The 13,512-nt window shown below is 39.8% G+C and overlaps 1 protein-coding gene and 1 long non-coding RNA gene across 7 annotated transcripts in view; one reads left to right on the top strand and one right to left on the bottom strand.

Moving 5' to 3' along the window:
• CCDC91 (coiled-coil domain containing 91) overlaps positions 1–1,358 on the bottom strand; it is a 311,062-nt gene extending 309,704 nt beyond the window's left edge. For 5 of the 6 annotated variants that reach the window (XR_015721662.1, XM_045811835.2, XM_087855733.1 and 2 more), the window contains exon 1: positions 1,219–1,358. The gene's annotated coding sequence lies outside the window, so the exon portion shown is untranslated. Of the gene's footprint in view, positions 1–693; positions 822–1,218 lie in introns of those variants that run through there. The other variant, XM_087855732.1, reaches the window with a different exon arrangement.
• LOC123801675 (uncharacterized) lies at positions 1,137–6,061 on the top strand. The gene is made up of 2 exons (XR_015721663.1): positions 1,137–1,274; positions 3,956–6,061. It is a non-coding gene; the product is annotated as an uncharacterized LOC123801675 (long non-coding RNA).
• Positions 6,062–13,512: the final 7,451 nt, after the last annotated feature.

The following is a 13,512-nucleotide window of genomic DNA, read 5'->3' as shown; positions in this document are numbered from 1 at the left end:
AGCCAACTTTGTAACCAGGGCGATGGTGGACCACACAATTTTCTGGCTAGCCAGCACCACACAGGTGCACTCTCCCTGGCCTCTCCCGTGCTCCACTTACCTAACAGGTACAGTAAGTATTTAACAGAAATTGTAGCACAGGGCAAATAGGATGACTAGAAGTGTAGAGCTCTCGGATGTCAGAGAACAAAGTGAATCTATTGTCACTCCCTGTTCTTCCACCCAACTAAATATTCGGGTATTTTGCCTTAAACTGTAGGGTGACAATCACTCCACCAAGGAACATGCAAACACTACTCCCAAGAGTCATCACCCAACTACCGCCCGGATAAATATTTGGAAAGGAAGGTGGCATCAGGATCTGTACAGTTCGGAAAGGAAGGGAAGAAAAGGAGTCGGGATTCTTACGGGGCTGCTGAGTCAACTACAGCTGTGGCCAGGACTTCACCGTCCAGGAAATCAGGCTCTGCCCCAACTCCCATCATGGAAGCAAGTGAGAGTACCAGCAGCAACATCAGCCTACCAAAAAAACACCCACCACTGCTTTTAATAGTGTTACCACTCCTTAAAGCGAAGCCAGAAATAGGTTTCACGTCCAAAGCTTTCCACCACAGTACACACCATGGGCAGATGGAGGAAACATCTTTATTGTGGGGAAAGGGGGCGCACTTATAAGGATGAAGGATGCCTCACCACTTGGAAAGTTACTGGCTCCGGCCTTAATCCCAAAATGCCACTTGTATTGCAACATGTGGCCCAGAGTAACTACAAGGAAATGTGGCTGACGGACGTCGCAGAGCTTTTACCACGGTGTAGACAGCAAAGTAGAAGGGGGAAACATAAATCAGGCGCCATCGGTGAAAACTCGGCAAGGATCTAAGTCTCCCTTCGGTGGGAGCTTCGGTGACACAATAATCACGTGTACTTGTCCGTAGACTTTCGGAAACATTCGATTCTGGAACGTTCAGGGGCTGAAACCAGCCGGCAGAGAAAGTATCGGTCGGCACTAGCGGCCGGGTTAGCGCGGTTCCGTTTCAGCCCGAGGCGGGTCACGCCTCCGACTCCCGGTCCCGGCGACCTCCGGGGCGAGGCCGGAGCCGGCGCGTAGCGGAAGCCTGGCCGCGCTCCCCGCCCGCGCCCAGGCCGCCTCGGGGCGCGCCGCCGGCCTCGCGCGGCCCCGGCCCCCAGACCCGGCCCGGAAGGCAAGCGTCCATTTACCTGCTCCCCGCTCTGGCTGCCGCCGCCGCCGCCGCGCCGCTCACCCACGCTGCCAGGTGAGCCACCCAGCACACGGCCCCGCACGCGCACACCCCGGGCACGACCCTAAATCTGTGGGGGGGACCGCGACCCCAGCCGCACAAGTTGGGCTAGCCCACGCACCACCCGGCTTCGAACACCTCTGCCCCCGGAAGTTGATTTCCTCCAAGGCCCGCCCAAAGCTGCGGCTGTCACTCAACGCCAACACGCGCGTCACGTGGCCCGAGCTGAGGGCCCCATCTTCAGAGCCACGCCTCCAATGGCTTGACGAGTCCACGGGGGGGGGGGGGCGGTTGCCTTCTGAAAAGGGATGACGCAGGAGTTACGTCCTGTTAGTTATAGGTTCTCGTTTCTTGTGAGTGGCCCAATTTCTATGCCTAATGCATGCAAATAAAACCATCCCCAAAATGATACTCCCGTCTGGGATTCTGTAGGATTGTTCCTGAGAAGAGCCGCCTGATCTTTTCACCACCCCCAGGCGGAGTTCAGTAAAAAACGAATTTAGCCAAAGGCCTGACAAGTAGTAAGTGCTCAAGAAACAGTTGACGGGACAACTATTCCATTTCATCTTTGCGTATCTGAACTCTCAAGCACCGGAATGCACCTAAGCCCAGCACATAGGACATCAGTCAAAGACTACTCAAGAATTATTTTTGTACTTGGCCTCAACGCCAGATCACAGCAATTTATACATGCCATCTCTGTTTCACAGTTTATTTTCAGCTGCCAAGCCACCCACTTTTTTCCGAGTCTTCAGTCGAATAATGTCTCCCGAAGAAAAAGAAAAGAGAATGACATAACTTTCAGGGTTTTATTTGAAAGGAAGCATGATTATATAGATATTTTTTGGGGGGTCCATTTCAAAGTGTCAGTAACTGTTAAAGAGAAGCAGTCAACTGGCTGGTCACTTGTTAAAGACTCTTCCATCTTTGACAGGGGAGGGATTTGAGGGACGTTCATTTAACAATTTTTCATTAAATATATACTTGGCCTGATGGCAATGGGAGAATGGACCAGATACACTTAAGATGTTTACCTTCAATGAGTTTATAGTCTAGTGAGAAAGGCAAGTAATCTGGGACCTTTGAGCATAAGTCTCTGCAATATTCAAGTCACCGCATAACAGACATTCTTTAACATTTTGGATGTTATTTTTCTCATCTTTCCACTGAACAAAATTGGCTCAAGCCTTTAATAATCTCTGCTGTGTACTCAAGGTGGAAAATGTCAGCAAGTAATCCTAACAATTCTCCAGTTAGTGCAGGCTTACATTGTTAGGGAGTAGTTCCAGTATTGAGCACAAATGTCACTCTTCTACACTCACTTTTTCTGTCCGCCATCCTCGTGTACACAGTGAACAAGTTTCTATTACAGCAAATATGATGCTTCCTTACCCAAAACTATTTACCTATCTAGTACACCACCGCTTTTCATTTGTATATCTCTCAATCTACTTCTCATTTGTCTTTATATATGCAGCAATATCACAGTATTTAGTGATTAGAAGAAAGGTATTCAATAAATGTTTCTTAAACTGAGTACAGTTACCTTTATATCATTTTGTGTTTCATATCCCTTTCAGCTGGAACCTCAGATGAGTTTCTGAGAGTTTTCATTGAAATATCTGTATGTTTCCTCTGTCCCACCTAATCCAATATTCAATACTAAATAGACATATAATAATAGAAACTAATATTTATCAAACACTTGCTATGGGCCTGACATAATTGTCTCATGTGCCTAGCTAAATATTTTAAATCTATTATCTGATTTATCATCACACTAATCCTCCAAAATAATTATATTAATATATTCACCTTTTAGGTAAGGATAAAGAGAAAAAAAAGGATAAAGACTTAGGGAGGGTAATTTGACCAAGTGGCAGAGCAGAATTCAAAGCCAGGTTTGAGAGGATTTGTTTATTCACTACAGCACACTGCCTCTGCTTTTCACATCATTTTGTTCATCACTGAATCCAAATTTCACCACCTCCATGAAGTTTTTCTCCCCTTCACACAGTATCTGTGTTTTTTCTTTTTTATTAAGTATACAATCAGTGGTTTTTAGTATATTCACAGAATTGTGCAACCATCACCACAATCAACTTCAGAACAATTTTATACCTCAGAAAGATACCTCATACCCTTTGTCCGTCACTCCCCAATCCTCCTATTTCCTGCCCTTTAGGCCCAGACAAGCACTAATCCGCTTTATGTCTTTTGATTTGCCTGTTCTGGACATTTCACGTGAACGCAATCATGCACTATGTAGCCTTTTCTGGCTGGCTTCCTTCACTTTGCATCATGTTTTCGAAGTCCATTTATCCATACATCTGTTGGTGGACATTTGGGTTGTTTCCACTTTTTTGGCTATTAGGAATAATGCTCCTATGAACGTTCATACACAAGTTTTTGTGTCAAGATAACATTTTCATGGGTATATCTACCTAGGAGTAGAATTGCTGTGTCATATGCTAATTCTATGTTTAACCTTTTGAGAAACTGCCAGACTGTTTTCCAAAGTGGCACTATGATTTTACATTCCCACTAGCAATGTGTGAAGGTCCTAAATTCTCCATAGTGCCACTTATCTCCTTAGAACTTAAGTGTATTAGAATTTATAGCTCTATTGCTTGGCAGGGTATTTTTCATAAGCCATCTTGTATTATTATTTATCTTTAATATGTATGTATCTGCAGGCTGCAGGCTGATTACCCTAGTAGATTGTGACCTTCTGAGCTGAGAAACATGGTTTCTTGCCCTCAAGAGGATCAAGTTTGGAGAAAGATATAGACAATCAAATAGAGTAATAACAAGCCCGAAATCAAGTTGTTAAAATGTGGAGGAGGAGCACCTTATTCAACCTGCATTAAACAGGAAGTACTTCTCATAAAATGTAATGCTCAAGATGAGTCTTGAAGAATCAGTAGGAATTGGCCAAGCTGAGAAGAAGCAAGGTGTGTTCCAGACAAAAGCACATGTACCTTGGTATGTATCTCCTCGCCTATGAACTGTGGAGGAAAGTATAGTGTGTAGGTGGGTATAGCGGAAGCCAAGGTGGTGATGCAGAGGAATGTGGCAAAGGAAGTAGGAACAATAGATGGGTCAAGATGGATGGAGAATTTTATAAACTGCTAAGGAGTTTGAAATCTATTCTGAAGGCAATGGAAAACTAATGGATTGATTAAGCGAGGTTGGGGGGGGGTATTACTTCAGCAGGAGTGCATGGGATGGAATATTAGATAGGAAACAGGTTTTTCTCTGGAAAAACAGAGAAACCAGTTAGAAGACTGATAAAATAACTAGAAGGAAGAATTATGGAAGGCTGAGTTGAAGTGGTAGTCATGAAAATGGCAAAAAGGATTTGAAAGGCATGTAGGCAGCAAAAATATAGGAAAGAACTGAAGATGTATTCCAGGTTTCTGGTGCTATTCCAAGAGGTAGGGGATTCAGGAGGAAGGTGGTACACTTGCTGATAAGAATACTGAAACACTACAACTTCCTACTGTCGCAGTGTATATGCTGTTGCAGTCACCCACAGAAATGAGATGGATGCCCTCCTAAAATGTGGTTTACGTATCAAGATTTCTGATAGCACACACGCACCAAGAGGGTGTAAGAAGGTTTATTAGTCACATAATGAGACTTTCTAGGAAGAGCAGGGCAGGCTTCCCAAACAAGTCCAAAATGGCTGGGAGGGGGTACAGGGAGGTTGGGAACAAGACTGGCCTTTGGGGATTTTATGGTGGCTAAGGCATGATACTAGGGTGAAAATTCTTATACAGGAGCCAGGGCTCATGTGGCTTGAATTACCCACTGGCACTAAAGAAGGGAGCACCCAGGCTTTCTTATCAGCCTTCCCAGATGTGGGGCAAGAGGGAACGGATGAGAGCTTGAAAGTTGTCAACCATGAAACATCAACTATGGGATCAGTCTTTATTACCTATGTTTAGAGTTAGGTTTTGTTTTGTTTACTCCAACAAGAAAATAATATAATTTTTATGTCTTTATATGCTTTGAAAATGATTGTAGTGGACACTTGCCTTCTCAAAATTTGTTCCACTCTACCCACATTGTGCAGCACACATCTGAGAAGTTTGGGTGGAATTAACCTCACCCCTGTCCCAAAGTTAATCCGGTCAGGTTAATCCTGACCCATGATGTTCCCTTGGCCAGAAATGGTTTGGGATTGAGCACCAATCATAGAACTTTTGCCCCCAGATTGTGTGATGTGACTCTCTTTCTCCCTCTTGATGTGAATGAGAAAGCATATGATCCTTGTTGCTGAAGGCAGTCATCTTGTGACCAAGAAAATGAGAGAGAAATGGAGCTGAACCCCTAATCAAATAAACAAAGATCTATAACATTGTATATAAGCAAAAGGATGTAAAGTACAAACTGTGAAATTTTTAAATAAGCATTTTTCTGGCCCTTTTCTCCTCCTGTACTAGATTGTTCCATTATGTGAGCCTTCAAATCAAATTAACGTAGTTTGATTTTTTTTTGCTACTTATCCGCAGTATTGAATACTGAATAGTGTATTAAATGTTGGTTAAATCGGTTTGAATTTGTTACTACCCTACTTTACTTCAAAATACTTTGGTGTACATCATGTGATATAAATGTGCACGTATGTATTACTTACCTTCCTTTATCCTCTAATGGTTGTCAGTTGCCATGATTTAGAATTTGCTCTTCAGATGTATTCAGCTGGTGTTTAATCAGAAAGCCTGCATTCCAAACATACCAACAATAAATGTTTCTGGTATCATTATCTTCCATTAAAACCTGAGGCTTTGCTAATCGATGGATGTTATAAATGGATTTTCATATGTGAAACTATGGGTTTTCCATTAGCATAATGGATGTTATAAATTGACTCTCATTGACGAACCAGTGGTATTCAGGATATATAGATTGAATAGAATATTTCCGAGATAGTCCCTACCTTGCATGACCAAGGTTATAAAAAGTTAGGAAACTCTGTAGTCTACCCTTTAGGAGCAGCACCATTCTGACCTCAAACAAATATGTCTAAAATCCTAATACTCTTCGATATGCCAAAGATGGAACAGTTTAATTTCTGCTCAACTAAAGGGAGAATCATGTTCATTATGGAGGTGACTGGAAACATCACGTTAATTATGGAGACAAGGAATAAATTATTTGTGCATTTTCCTACCCACTGCAAGTTCATATTTAGAATATTCCCAACACAGATGCCATTAAACTGCGATCTCAGGATGGGCCATTAAACTAAATGCAGACTAGCAGAGTATGAAGGGCTACTAGGAAAGAGAAATTCCAAGATACAGAAGTTGGACTACACTAGTAACAAGAAGGAAATGTTCAAAAACCTAATATTAATGGGAAAATATATTGTTAAATAAACCTCAAGCCTGACTAATAATAGCCTGTGACTATTTAATCTTAAAACAATCCTCAGACTTCTACATTCAACCTAATAGGAAATAATCTGACAAAATAGTGTAACCTCTTAAAAACAGCATCTTCCCCAATGATGAGCTCAGATGGGGCCATAAAGGACACTGAGAGCAAAACAGTACCTGCCCGAAGAACCCACACCCCTGCCATCAGGAGTGCTCACTCTTCCTGTCTGCAGAATATGACAAGGATCAGTGACTACTATGTAATATTTCCTGATATACTCTTTTTAATTGGAAGTTTTCATTGCAATTACTTTGTGGTTTCTCTTCCACTGCATTTTGCATTTGTTGGGAATAGGTAACTTGTCATTGGTTGCTAGAACATAAGGAACTCCAGATGAAGCTAAAACACTTTGGAAAGACAGGAAGATGTTCAGTAATTACAGTTACTAATTAGAGTGGTTGGTCAGAAAAGGGTACACTACAATGGACAGGGTAGTTGTTATCCAAACATGAATTTCACTCTTTCCCTGTTGTGTAGTATTCAGGTATATTGGGTGAGATTAGCCCTAAACTTTTCTAATGTTAGTCCTCATTAGCTCAAGCCAGAAGTTACTCCCGAGCATGCCACAGTTAGTGGGGGCAGGCAGATCCAGTCCTAAGTCAATCACAGCATTACTCTAACCGTAAGAATCAGGGATCATCCAACAAGCACAAAACTAAGGACCATTGTTCAGTGGTTGGTAGAAGGAACTCTCTATCTTCCTGAGGATGTAAGTGAAGAAGCCTATAATTCCTACTGCTTTTAACAGTCATCTTGTGATCATGAAGGAAAACAGTCTGAGGATAAAAGCAGATATAGATTGTAGAACAAAGCTGAAATAATTCAGAGAAATGGAGCTGAAGCTTTGATTAAATCAGTTCTAAAGCTTCTCTCACCTCCATGGGGCTTTTCATTTATCTAAACAATTTCCATTTATTATTTAATCCATTTTGAATTAGGTTTTCTGTTACTTTCAATCCCAAGTGTTTTAACTTGTAGAAGGGTTTTGTATCTCTAGCTTCATATTAAATGTCAGAAAATGAGTTGTCATTTTCCTAAAATGGAAAAGAACTTTTCCACCTTCTTCCCTTTCCCTTTGTCAGTGTTCATGCCAGAGTGAGATTGAAAATGATATACTGTCCCTGAGAGCAGTTCTTTAAGATTCATATGATACTCAGCTTTCACATTAAACCAATGGAAACTATTTCAAATATGTATTTATAACATTGTCTATAAAAGAGGAAAAGAGTAAACTGTGAAAGTCTTCAATAAGCTCCTTACTGGCCTCTCCTCTAATCAGGTCTCCTTTGAATTCTATGCAACATCTAACCCATTTATGAAATCTCCATTAAAAAGGAGATACGTGATCCCCAACCTCACACTCATTTGCACATTATCATTAGTCACCATTTTTGGTTTGCACATTTTGTCTTGATCATTAACCAGGCAAGAATCACTCCCTTAATGTCTAAAAAGCTTTTGCAAAACAAAAATAAAAACAAAACAAATCAAAACAAAAAACCCAAACAAACAAAAAAACACTTTTGCACAGCAAAGGAAGCCATCAACAAAATGAAAAGGCAACCTACTGAATGAGAGAAGATATTTGCAAATGATATATCTAATAAAGAGTTAATATCCAAAATATATAGAGAACTTATACAACTGAACACCAAAAAAAATATGATTGACAAATGAGCAGAGGGCCTGATTAGATATTTTTTCAAAGACATACAGATGTCCAACAGACATGAAAAATTGTCAACATCACCAATCATCAGGGAAAATTTCAAATCAAAACTACAATGAAATATCACTTCACACCTATCAGAATGGCTAGCATCAAAAAGATAAGAAATAACAAGTGTTGGTGAGGATATGAAGAAAAGAAACCTTCATGCACTCTTGATGGGAAAGTAAATTGGTACAGCCACTGTGGAAAATAGTATGGAGGTTCCTCAAAAAGTTAAAAATAGAAGTACAATATAATCCAGCAATTCCACTTCTGGGTATCTGAAAAAAAATGGAAACACTAATTTGAAAAGATATATGTAGCCCCATTTTGTTGCAGCATTAGCTACAACAGCCAAGATGTGGAAGCAACCTAAGTGTCCATAAATAGATGAATGGACAAAGAAGATGTGATCCACAATGGAATATTACTCAGCCATAAAAAAGAAGAATGAGATCTTGCTATTTGCACCAACATGGATAGACTTAGAAAGCATTATGCTAAATGAGATAAGACAGAGAAAGACAAATATCATATGATTTCACTTATATATGGAATCTAAAAAACAAAACAAAACAGGAATACTCTCATAAATATAAACAACAAACTGGTGGTTGCCAGAGGGTTGGGGGTGGGGAGATGGGCTAAATAGGTGAAGGAGATAAAGACATATAAAATTCTAGTTATAAAATACTTAAGTCATAAAGACGTAAAGTACAGTATAGGGAATATAGCCAATATTATAATAACTTTGTATGGTGACACATGATAACTAGACTTGTTCTGATTATTTTGTAATGTACATAAATGTTGAATTACTATGTTGTACACCTGAAACTAATATAATATTGTACGTCACCTATATGTCATTAAAAAAATATGAACTGCTTCTATTATTATCTCAGTAACTAATACACAAAAGAATTCCCAAGCCAGAAAGAGACACAAGAGAAGCCATCATTTCATCCATGTAATCATTACAATAAGTTGATAAAAACTAATTTATATGATCAGTTGCCTTTAACTATGATCTCAGAATAATAACTCAGAGATGGGGTGACTGTAGATGGAAAGCACATGCATCCACTCTACTTCCTTTACTCTTCATTATATCCTTAAAAAAAAGAGTCAGTGGAATTAAACTTTCTAAAAACATTAAAAATCAATGCTGGAATATTTTTTGTATTTTGAATTAATTCTAACACCTAAATTATTCACATAATTCCCAGTGCTTACATGTCACAACTCTGACTGCTAAACACTACTTTTTATGATGATATTGAAAAATCAAAAAGTGAGTGAGGTTTTGCATCTATATTAAACCATTATATTGCTTCCTTAGAAGTTACTCTACCACTTTTGCAGATGGAGCAAGCAATACTCTGGGCAGAACGCCATGCAAGAGCTACTACAACAAAGATAAATTGAGTTTAAATTAAACTTCTTCAAAAATTTTGGTGCACCACAAAATTAGCATATCATGCGAAAACTCTGAAGTTTGAAAAATGGAGTTTAAAAAAACATGATGGAACCCCACTCAGCATTCTCCTGAGAATTTGATCACTCAAGTTGACCAGGAAAAACCAAGTATTACATATGAATATTGGAAGACCCTTGCATTTATTTCTCTTCCTCTAAGTCTAGGACATTAAATAATTCTAATGACAAAGAAAATTTTGTGTCCTTATACCAAACTTTAACCTTGCAAAGGAGAAAAAAATCATCCCAACATCTGAAAGAAAGTTATCCCTATTGGAGTCCAACTCTGCCTGTGCATTTTTTGTGTTGTCAATTCAAGAGTACTTGGCAGCAATGTAAATTATAAATAAATGAAAGACTAGAAAATTTTTGCTTTGATAATAATTTTCTAAGTTCAGGGGCGCCTGGGTGGCTCAGTCCTTAAGCTTCTGCCTTCGGCTCAGGGCGTGATCCCGGTGATCTGGGATCGAGCCCCACATCAGGCTCCTCCACTAGGAGCCTGCTTCTTCCTCTCCCACTCCCCCTGCTTGTGTTCCCTCTCTCGCTGGCTTTCTCTCTCTCTGTCAAATAAATAAATAAAATCTTTAAAAAATAATAATTTTCTAAGTTCAAAAGCATAGTTATAAGGATATAAAGTTATAAGGATATTAAGGCACAGGTTCTATCAAACCTGCAATGTCTAAATCTGTTTCTGGGAATTAGCCACAAACCCACTGGTTCCGGGGTGAAAGGTGAATTCACTAAAAGCTAAGACATTGTTTTGCCTGTTATTCATATTACAAGATTTTCTGTGATTTTAAGATTGTAATCTCTTTATCAGAATCTTTGCTTAAGATGTGTATCTTTTTTTTTTTTTTTTTGAGAGAGAGCATGCAGAGGCGGGGGGGGGGGGAGGGGGGGAGGATGCAGAGGGGGAGGGAGAAGCAGGCTTCCTGGTGAACAGGGAGCTTGATGGATCCCAGGACCCTGGGGTCATAACCTGAGCCAAAGGCAGACGCTTAACTGACTGAGCCACCCAGGTGCCCCATTAAGATGTGTATCTTAAACTCCAACATAATTATTATAGTTTGCCTAATTTTTCTACCAAAGTTACAATGTAACAAATGTTAATAATGCCTTTAGATAATAATGATACTACCTAAAGATTAAGCAACAATAAAATTAGCTTTTACCTTAACAAAGTTATTTTTTTTTTGGTAAAAATTAGGTTTATGAGACAACCCAAATCTAGGTTCTCATGAAAATACTTGATAATCAGGCTCCTGAGTAAAACATGGATTATGTGAATCCTGTTATGAGTATAAACAATGGCGTATGCTTTGTTTTCCAGTAAAATGTTATGAATCCTTGATGTCTATGTGATTATCTATTGCATAGGCAACATGTTCCCCAAGTTTATAGTAGCATAGACTTATTGTTAACAATCTGTAATGACGTGAATATGCTTTACAATCACTGCATGTAGGTGTAAGATAGATAAATAGTTCCCAATTATATGTATTGATTAAAATATACATGCATGTGAGACTACCAGTCACTGTCTCTTTATAGAAATTCACTCCCCATCAACCTCTACAAAATTATTCTCTGCTGATTGTCTGACGCTTCAGACCATTCTTGTGGTCTTCATTCCAATTCATAGAGTCTTCTTCCTTTACCCTCTACTTCAATTAGCTGTCTGGAAGTTTCCATCCTTTATTCTCTTCTCACTCAGATTTAGCCATTCTCTGTGGGTAATTGTTTCTACTCTCCACAGACTTTATCTCCTTAATGCAAATGATTCTGGAATACACTGGTGTCTTCTGTATAAAGTCTTCTTGCTCAATCTACATTAATACATCCTACATGTCCACAAAACTCATTCATATCATCCACCTTTGATCCCACGGTAGTTTTTTAAACTCTCCAGCCCAGAATTATCTCTTGAGCTCAGAATACACTTTACAGCTGCCTACGAGATATGCACATAGATGTCCCATAGGCAAATTACATGTTCCAGAACAAACTCATTATCTGTTCCCCACAAAACCTTTCTATCCTACCTTGCTTAATTGCTTTTGTACAATCTGCATTAGTTAGGACACTAGTTTCAGCAATTATAATAAAGCCTGGAAAATAGTAATGGCTTAAACAAGAGAGGTCTTGATTTCTATCTCACATGCAAACATAAGCAGAGTAATCCAGGGCTGGTATGGTGGCTCTGTAGAGATCGAACCCACCCTTCTTACATCTTGTTCTCCAGCTCCTGCCGTCACATCTGCATTCTAACTGGAAGAAAAAAAAGAAAGGAGGAAGGGAAGGTAATACCTCTTCTTTTTAAGTGGAGGGCACAGAAGGCATACATTTCACTTCAATTCACATCCCATTGACTAGAACTTTGCCATGTGGCCATGCTTAGCCACAAGGCAAGCTGGGAAATGCCCTTTTCAGCTGGGCAGCTTTGTGGCCTGTGAAAACTCAGGGATTCTATTACAAAAGAGGAGGGGTATAATCTCTATTGGAAAACAACCATCAATCCCTCTCACAACCAGTATGGTAAGAAACCCTTTAACCTTCTTTCCTCTACTTCATTAATGTTACTGCTTGTTAATATGTATTTATTCTTCCCATGTGAATTTACACTGGATGGTTTCTGATCCTACAATCTGAATGAGTTAGGAAAAAATGCATTCACCAAACCATTGGCTACATATTGTGTACCTAAGCCTCTATTAATTCACTCTGACAAAGTGGATTAACTCCAACAAAGATATCACAACTGGCATTATCAGTAGCTGTGATCAGATTGAGCTTGAGATAGTCTATGTCATCTTCCAGGACCCACCCAGTGGGGACCACCACTCACGCATCCTTTAGATCCAGGGTCAGCAACTTCTTCTGTAAAGAACCAGATATTTAATAGTTAGGTTTTTCAGACCATACAGTCTCTGTTGCAGCCAGTGAGCCCACTGTAAGCTAAACCTTAGATAGAACTCCATTTTTTTAAACTGCCTTTCATATATTTCCACTCTAACTGGGGGGTTTCCTGACGATATCAGGAAGTCAACTAAGACTCAGTGTCCAACTATTTTTGAAATGTATGGGTACATATTTTCCTGAGTAAATAGCCTTTCATCTCTTTTGGAAAACCATGGGAATCATAACCAGGTATATTTGCCATGGCGTAATAGGGTTCATCCCTATGGGACCTAGCCATTTTGATTAATGGATTCTGGGTCTGAGAATTGACTCAGATCCATAAACTGGGCTAGGGATTATGACACTTACATTGTGGTGGCCACTCAGACTCCCAGGTATTCATCCTTGATTTCTTCCACCAGTACCTGCTGAGTGATTCCATTGTTACCGCCCATCTATTTGCCTCTAGGGTTATCACATTCTATTAACATTTTCCATAACCCTGTGAGTCCTGGCTGCCATTCTGACCTTGTTGATCGTTGAAATAATTGAAAACCTTTGGCTTCTGGCAGTTAAATGAGATTTCCTGGCTTCTTTGTTTCAGATTCCTATCATCTCCTTTGCCATCAATGAGTCAAATTCTATAATGACCTCTCCTACTATCAACTCTGGCATCACCAATCTACTATTTATAGATGCTGGTGCTTTTCTCACCTG

Source organism: Ursus americanus, chromosome 25, assembly GCF_024610735.1.
Source record: "Ursus americanus isolate L20-20 chromosome 25, mUrsAme1.1.p, whole genome shotgun sequence".
NCBI lineage: Eukaryota > Metazoa > Chordata > Mammalia > Carnivora > Ursidae > Ursus > Ursus americanus.
Note: the sequence above shows the minus strand (reverse complement) of the source record. Positions and strands in the feature narration are given on the sequence as shown.